This window comes from Dreissena polymorpha, chromosome 8, assembly GCF_020536995.1.
Source record: "Dreissena polymorpha isolate Duluth1 chromosome 8, UMN_Dpol_1.0, whole genome shotgun sequence".
NCBI lineage: Eukaryota > Metazoa > Mollusca > Bivalvia > Myida > Dreissenidae > Dreissena > Dreissena polymorpha.
The window spans coordinates 46,292,111-46,300,564 of NC_068362.1; positions in this window are offsets into that span (position 1 = coordinate 46,292,111).

The window sequence follows — 8,454 nt, forward strand, 5'->3', positions numbered from 1 at the left end:
TTATGTGCTGGGTAGCGTTTCTCTGACGGCCTCAGTCCACGACTGGCATATGCAATGACCTTTTCTGCCCCATCCTGATTTTGGTACAAGACAGCACCAAGGCCATGACCTGATGCGTCTGTATGCAGTATAAAGGGCTGATTATACTGTGCATATGCAAGTACTGGAGAGGATGTCAGTTTGCTCTTGATAGTTTCAAAGGCTTGATCTTGAGCGTCACTCCAAGAGCTGATTTATTGGTCTTTTTGGACCGTTTCTTGCTCTTGCTGGCCCTGCCTGTGGTGTCATGGCCTTTCAGAAGGTCGTTGAGTGGTTCAACTATCTGAGCATAGTGCTCTACATACCTTCTGTAAAAACCAGCAAAGCCAAGAAACTGTCTCAGCTCCTTTATGTTTTTGGGTGCTGGCCACTTAGTGACAGCACTGGTCTTTTCAGGGTCAGTGGAGATGCCATCTTCACTGATCACATGACCAAGGTACACCACAGATGACATAAAGAGCTCACATTTGGAGGGTTTGAGCTTCAAACCATTTTCAGCAAGGCGTGAAAATACAGATTCGAGCCTTTCAATATGTTCATCAAATGTTCTGGAATAAACCAGAATGTCATCAAGAAAAATGAGACATTCCTTCAAGTGTAGGTCGCCCATACAACGTTCCATAAGCCGTTGAAAAGTACTAGGGGCATTACAAAGTCCAAAACCTAATCGGTTCCATTCATAGAAACCTAGGTTTCCTACACTGAAGGCTGTTTTGTGTTTGTCTTCTTCTTCCAATTGTACATTCCAATAACCTGACCTCAAGTCAAGTTTGGAAAAGTATTTAGCACCAGAAAGACTGTCAACAATGTCATCAAATCTGGGTAAGTTGTAAGCGTCTTTTCTGGTTCGTGTATTGAGTTGTCTCCAATCAATACAGAATCGAAGTGAACCGTCACGCTTCCTCACCAACACTACATTGGAACTGAAGGGTGACTCTGATTCACGAATGACATTCGCATCCAACATTTCTTTAATATGTTGTCTCACCTCTTCATACAACCCTGGGGGTATGCGTCTGTATGACTGCTTAAAAGGGGTTGGGTCTTCTAACACAATCTTGTGTTTATGAAGATTTGTACACCCTATATCAGTAGGACCTTTGGAAAACACCTGTGACCAATTTCCTAGCACTTGTTGAACCCTTTGTACTTGTTCGGGTGTCAGATTTTCAGTATCAATCTTAACTCCAAGGTCATTGGTACACTCATTTACTGGTGTTTTCTGTTGAGATTCATTCTGAAAACTTGAGGACAAATGATCTATGACCTCAACTTCAGAAATCTGACAAACATGTGACTTTGGCTTAAAAACAATGGGTTTGCCAGTCATGTTGCAAACTTTCACAGAAATTTTGCAACAATTGCCATGCTGTTGCATTTTAATTACTCTTGGGCATACAGAGTAATTAGCTGAAGGATCATGATTTTCAGTAACTACATTGGCTATAGCATGATTCACCCCTCTAGCCACACAATTCAAAGACACTGTTTCATACGGGCCTAGCTTAACTGGTCTTTTGCTAGATAGTTTGGCTGCAAATGACGTCACATTCAATGATGCAATGGCAATGTTCCATTCCTCAGGAATGACATCACTGTCATTCTGGGAAACCATATCACGCATGAGTTTAATAACATTGGTGCCAACAATTAAAGGACAATCTCTGTTAAAAGAGTTATCTTTTATAACTAAAATTGGCACATCCAAAGCAATATGTGACATAGAAGGAATGCACAGTGTACCTTCTATATACCCGCAGTACTTCATCAAAGAACCATCTGCGGTACTAAGTTTTAAACCTAGTGTGTCTAAATGTGAAATTTCAGCTTTTTCACTCATAGAGTTTAAACCAGTCTCAGAAATAGTGGTAACCATGGAACCAGAATCAATCAATGCTGTGAACAGACATCCATTGATACTAATTTTGCTTGTATTTGGTTCACCTACTAATCTGGAATACAATTTGTGTTGGCCAGTTTGTTTACCAGCCTCTGTTTGGCCTGCAACAGAAGCGGTTACTCTTTTGGGTGAAATTTCTGGCTGTTTTGACTAGCAGATGTATCATTATATGTACCTCTGCCACGGCCTCTAAAACTCTGGCCTTGACCACCGTTTTTAAAACCTTGACCTCTGCCATGGTCATTAAAACGTCTATTTTGACCTCTATAACTTTGAGGTAAATAATTACTACTTGCCTTCTGAAAACTTGATTGTCCCTTACTTGAACAATTTGCTAATAATTTATCAAGCTTTTTGTTCACAGATGCATACTGGTTTTCCACTTTCAATTCCAGAGATTTTAATATGATTTCAAAATCTGAGGAATCAGCAGAAACAACACTTTGCTGAATCTTTTTCGCTTTAACTGACTGTGAAGCAACAGGGCCGAGGGACATTTCATGTTCTACTGCCCTTATTTCTCTAATTAACTGCTCAAATGACAAAATTGCATCAAACTTGTGTCTAGTTTGAGATTTTAATTTCTCAGAACAAAGGGATGTCCAAAATTTGCAACGCAACATTTCATTTCTGTATTCAGGACTCAATTTAAGAGTTTCATTTGAGCTAGTCAAAATGTATTCAAGTCTACAGGCAAATGCAGTGACAGACTCGTCGGGCTGCTGAAAAGAATTGAAAAATTCTTGCATAACATTATTGTTATCAAAAGAAATGGCAAACAATGAGTCCATTTTAAATAAAATATGTTCAACAGTTGCATTTTTGCCCAAAGAAATCACACATCTCCTTGCTGGGCCTCTAATATTCCTGCTTATATAAATTCAATTCTTTAATGGGATCTGTTAACGCATCTGTTCTTAAAAATGTTGCAAACTATATAAAATATGCACTAGATATCAGACAATCTGTTACCGTGTAATACATGTACATCACTCTCCATGTGTATGTTACGTAGTCTGTACAAAGTATTTGAATCAATATTTGCTTTTTTGTTAAAAACATTACCAAAACAAACTGTCCAGTGACTTATTGAATTTAATCACATTATTTTCTAGATTATGTACTCTGTACCGATCTCGAATACAATGTTTGTCTTATCTTGTCTTGTTGAATGTGACATCTTTAAAATGTAATACCGACTCACAAACACGATAACGGTCAGTCGTGTCAATGTTTTAATCGATAATTATGTCAACATGTGAAAACACGCTCTAAAATGTACTCAATGCTCAATAAACTGTTTATACAAATCAAATTATTCGTGGAGTGCATTGACTTTCAGGTTCAAATGTTACTTCTACTTCCATGTCATTTTAATGTTAAAACATATCAAATTATGCGTACGTAGCATTGCCATGTACGATAACTTGCATTAAATAAGTCGATTGCAACCCTGTTGTTGTTTTTATACACATTTTATAAAAAGATCTTTATTACCTTTGAACTCCAAGGTTTATAAATTGTAACAATTAATTATTTGCATGTGCCAAAAGATGAACGCATACTCTGCCGAAAAAAAAAGGTAAATGTAAGCGGTGGTCATCATCATCATCACCTTCACCGGTCTGGCCTTTGGAGGCGTTAGGGACGAAGATACAGAAACCCAGGCAGGTCTTGTTTGTGCTGCTGAGAGTTATTAATCCAATAGAAAGGATGGCCATCCTTTCAAATTGTCCATACAGCTTTTTATCATGACGGCTTCAACGTCGACCTCCCTTTAGCGTTCCCTATCGAACTGTCTTGCACAGAGATGTGCCTTGTGACGTGTCCAAACAAATGACAGACAAAGGCAATTCTATATCCACACTCATAAAGTGGGTGCATGAAGCGTGCGTGTATTTTCAGGTTATTGAGGTCTTCGCGCATCGAAGGCGGGGACCCGAGGTGTTTCACAGCACTACTACTTAATAAGCTTACTGGACTAAAAAGAATTCGGTCGAATTTTGAACTATAGCTGCAATTTCCAGCTATGTATTGTTGGTATTGAATACATTTGATGTGGCCTTGTGCTAAGGGGAGAGGCCGCAGAACCCGGAGGAATCTCTTTTTCCCAGTTGTGACCGGCTACCATGCTTACACACGCCAGGAGAGGGGATTCAACCAAGGTGAGTAGTGTACCTACCACTGTTCAGACCAAACAATCAGGATAAATAAGGAATCTGGACACAAATTTGAATTATATTTTAATTTGCCCATTTCACATATTCAGAGTAAAAAGGAAGCAAAAATTGTAATAACCATTTTAATTGAGTCTATATCTTCAAGATCTTCAAGACAGAAACTATAACGCTAGCAAAGACAAAACTCTATTAGGGGATGTAATAAATGAGAAGATAAAGTGTATACCGGACATTTATTCAACGAACGTCATGGAGATGGATCATTACAGTTCTGAAATGAAACTCAGTCACGCGGTGTAAATTCTGGCAATTGATAGGCTAATCTGAGCGTGAATTCTACTTTGCTCTAGTCCCGGAGATGGTACAGTACAGCATTCACCCGATTATGTCATATTAAAGATCTCGTTCTCACGATATAAAAAAAAACTTATTTTTGAAAAAAAATGGAGATGGAGCAGAATAGCAATTAAGCGACGAGTTGTAACTTATTATATATTATTAAAACTCTTTATACATAAACTCGATACTAGTGAACCTTATTCGCCTCAATTACTAGAACGTGTATCAATACTTCCCTGTCTTGAGATTCCATTTGGTACGTATTTATACATGAAACGTTGAACAAATACTTCACCTGTATTTTATTTGGTCTATTCTTTCATTGATTTAAGTTACTAAAGAAACGTTTAGAAACTATGGTAAAATATGTTTTGCATAATCAAAAGTATGAAAAAATTAATTCTCCTTATGTCAATTTTTTTTTTGACAACTCCTCAATTCAGGCAAAGGGAGATGCGAAATTCTCTCTTAAATTTACCTTAGGCCGACCTCTGAGTAAGGATCGTTATGGTTGAGATTAATGTTTGTGGGCTATATATAATTAGGATATTCAAATAGATACAAAGATTCACACTTTAGGTATATATTTTAGCATCTTTAATTTTGTTGGCATAAACATGTAATACACATAAATTTTTAAAAGATGAAAAAAGGTACAACAAATTCTGAAATTTCAGACAGGGTACAAGCACGATTTTTAAAGAATGATATATAATGATAAAACAACAAACTTAAACAAAACAAACAAATGAATAAAGAAAGACGAAGTGCAGAAATCACAGAAAGTAAGTTACCCTATTTTCCATATACAACTTCATACATAACAAACACAACGATAAATATCAACCAAATTAAGTAAAAATATTACAGCTTCTTCTTCATAGGCAGAATTAAATTCAGATTGATGTGATAACAATTAGGCCCAGTTTTGTATGAACAGGTTTGTTTTTCACCGCCAATAAATGTTGTACACGCTTTTCAATGAATACAGTTCTGTAAGTGAGTCTGCCTATATGTAAACACTGTACTTGTATATCCTCTAATTTAAGTCGCAATGCCACAACATGTCTCAATAATGTGATCCATAAGTTTTAACGTAATGGAATAACATTGTACAAAATAACAGACATGTATGAAAAACACATACCTTAAGATAAAAAATGTACGCCACAAAAACACATATTAACCTTTTCTGCCATAAAAGGTCGAGCAATACCTAAGCGTACTGAAGACAAAATGTTCCACGCACATAAACATATATATTTACTACCATCTTCAATTAACAAGTCATACAATTATAAACACTTCATTATGGCAAAAATATTTTACAACAAGCTAACAGAGATTTGGCGGTAACTTTTTAAAAAACAACGTATGTGTTGATGAAAATCTTGACTTTGAGATAAACAAAAATAAACAAGACAATACAAGACAAACACAATAGTGAAACACATGTAAGGTGAAAACAAAAAAGACTAAGTGTGGAATTACAGAACGATTTAAACAGTAAAAAAGCTACAACAAATGATATTATTCACAGAGGAAAAAACATCATTTTTTGTCCGTATTTGAAATAATATGAAATACTGCTTAGAAACACAAAGAGACTTGTAACGATTTAAAGATCAATTCACAGTAAAAATAAACAAATGTAAATTTGTAAACAGTTGTATATACATGAATAATATATTATAAAGCTTAAAGTATATATTTCATAAAAAATACACTATTTCTGGTAACGAAATGTTCCAAAATTTAAACACTAAACTAGTACTTCTTACTGATAGGAATATCGGCATTTTTTAATCTGATGCATCGTATGTCATCTAATATACAATACTATAGGGGGTTTTAACAGCAAAATGCACAAAAAAGTAATATATTTTGATGAGTTAACAACTGACATATGAGTATGCAAGCCGTTCTTGAGTTCCAATCTAAACCAATATTATACGCAAAACTATTCATAATCTTTTTATTGTTTACCAATAACATTCTTAGTTTACTTTGCACTATTCACATTCAAGTCTGCAAAAAAGCATGCATGCTCATGTTATTTCAAGAGGTTAGCATATCTGAATGAATTACCTATTGTTTTAGCAGATCTGACATTTTTCAGTCGACTGTTTGTAAAGGATATGTTGGAGTTGACTCGGATATGACCGGAAATAAACGTGTGAACCCGGATTGTCCAATACCGTGAAATATTCCTTGGTCATTATATGAATACCAGAAAATATTATTATATTTACTACCATCTCTAGGAATACATCTTCTGTAAACTAGTTAAAGCTGAGCATAATTTACTGCTAAACTGTACAGAGCAAGAATATGTTCACAATGAATGCTACAACCACATATAGGCTGCCATTTATCACATATTTTTGTAATGTACATTAATGTTTACCTTAATCCAGGTCAGCGGTAGTTTGTTAATATTTATAAATATAACATCTTGACAGGTCTTCAAACATGTTTAACCAGTAGACTTGACATGTTTTTGTCTGATACAGTATACCAGCAACAAAACTCAATATACACTGAGCTATCCAAAACATCTAAAGAAACATCGGAAAAAGGCATATTCTAACGATACCAAACACACTTTAACGCCTACCGGAAACACTTATCAACTATTTATTTAAAAAAAAAACGTCCCTCGCATACTTTATTTTAAAGAGGCAAATCTAACAGAATAGGGTTACTTAAGTTTGTGAAAAATCGGTGTCGCAATTTTTTTTCCGGTTGCCATTTATTTATACGCTAGGTTTTTATGTACATTGAGTATTTCTAAATTGATAATAATTTCGAATTTCAGTGATACCTGAAGACGTCTGGGAGCTAATTCTACATTCGCACTGAAATGTTGGGCGATAATTAACACGTCTATCATTCAATTTTGACACGAAATCACATTTCATAACACTGATTTCTTCTTTTCAACGCGATACTCTATTCTCCATTTTTCTTAGATTTTACAGGGTGTTTTTGCATTATGAAAAAGGTATTTTGAATTGTAAAGATATATTTTGAATAATATGTGTTACGCACCTCTGACTGAAAAATATCTGGCAGACGTACGAGTGGTCAAAGCATCTAATTCGAGACCATCGTTAACCAGAAGTGTCTGGTCCCATTACTAATTGACCTTTAATAAATGGAAGATCGCAGTTGGAAATGCTAAATAATGCAATCGTTTAAATACAGAACTTTATAATATTTTCTCGAGTATCAATTGGTATCGAATGTACAATATTTAATTGTGTATTTTTTCACTTATTTTCGATTTAGTAGCTTACATGAAAATATTATGCATTCAGTATTATTCTTTAACTTTTCTTGATGAGTAGTCGTGACTCGGTTTGGTTCCTTAATCATAAACAGCCATATAGGCATTTGTTTCAGAAATTAATGTATATTATATTTTAAATAATAATCGCAATTAAAAAACAGAATGTAACTTTTATTACAACTTGTACATAGTAAATCGTAAGTCTAAACCATGTACTAATAAACATATCAAAAGGGCATTTGAAAAGAAAGTGATTATACATTATAAAGACTTGTACATACTATCTAAAATAATACGTACCAGTAGTGGGTACTATCAAAATGGAAGAAAGAAAAAAAATGACTTGAATTTTTACAAAGTATTAATGTAACCGAGTGGCGATCAGCTTTTAAGTTGTTTCCATGTATGGAAAAAAACTAACATAAAAATAATTATCTTACGTATGCCATGTGTATAATGATAATAAATTTTAATAGACAGAAATAGCTCATAAACTTTTCATGAAGTAAATGTGGTGCAAATTTTTAAAATCAGACGTAACCATGGGCATTTTGTTATCTTACAATTTGCATTGGTCTTTTAGCTAATTGTATTAGCAAATATTATACACATATATTATATAGAGAATGATAGGTTAGTGTTGATTATAAATCAGGTTTATCATGCGACGCTTAGAAAACAAAAAGCACGAGCCTTGTCGAGTG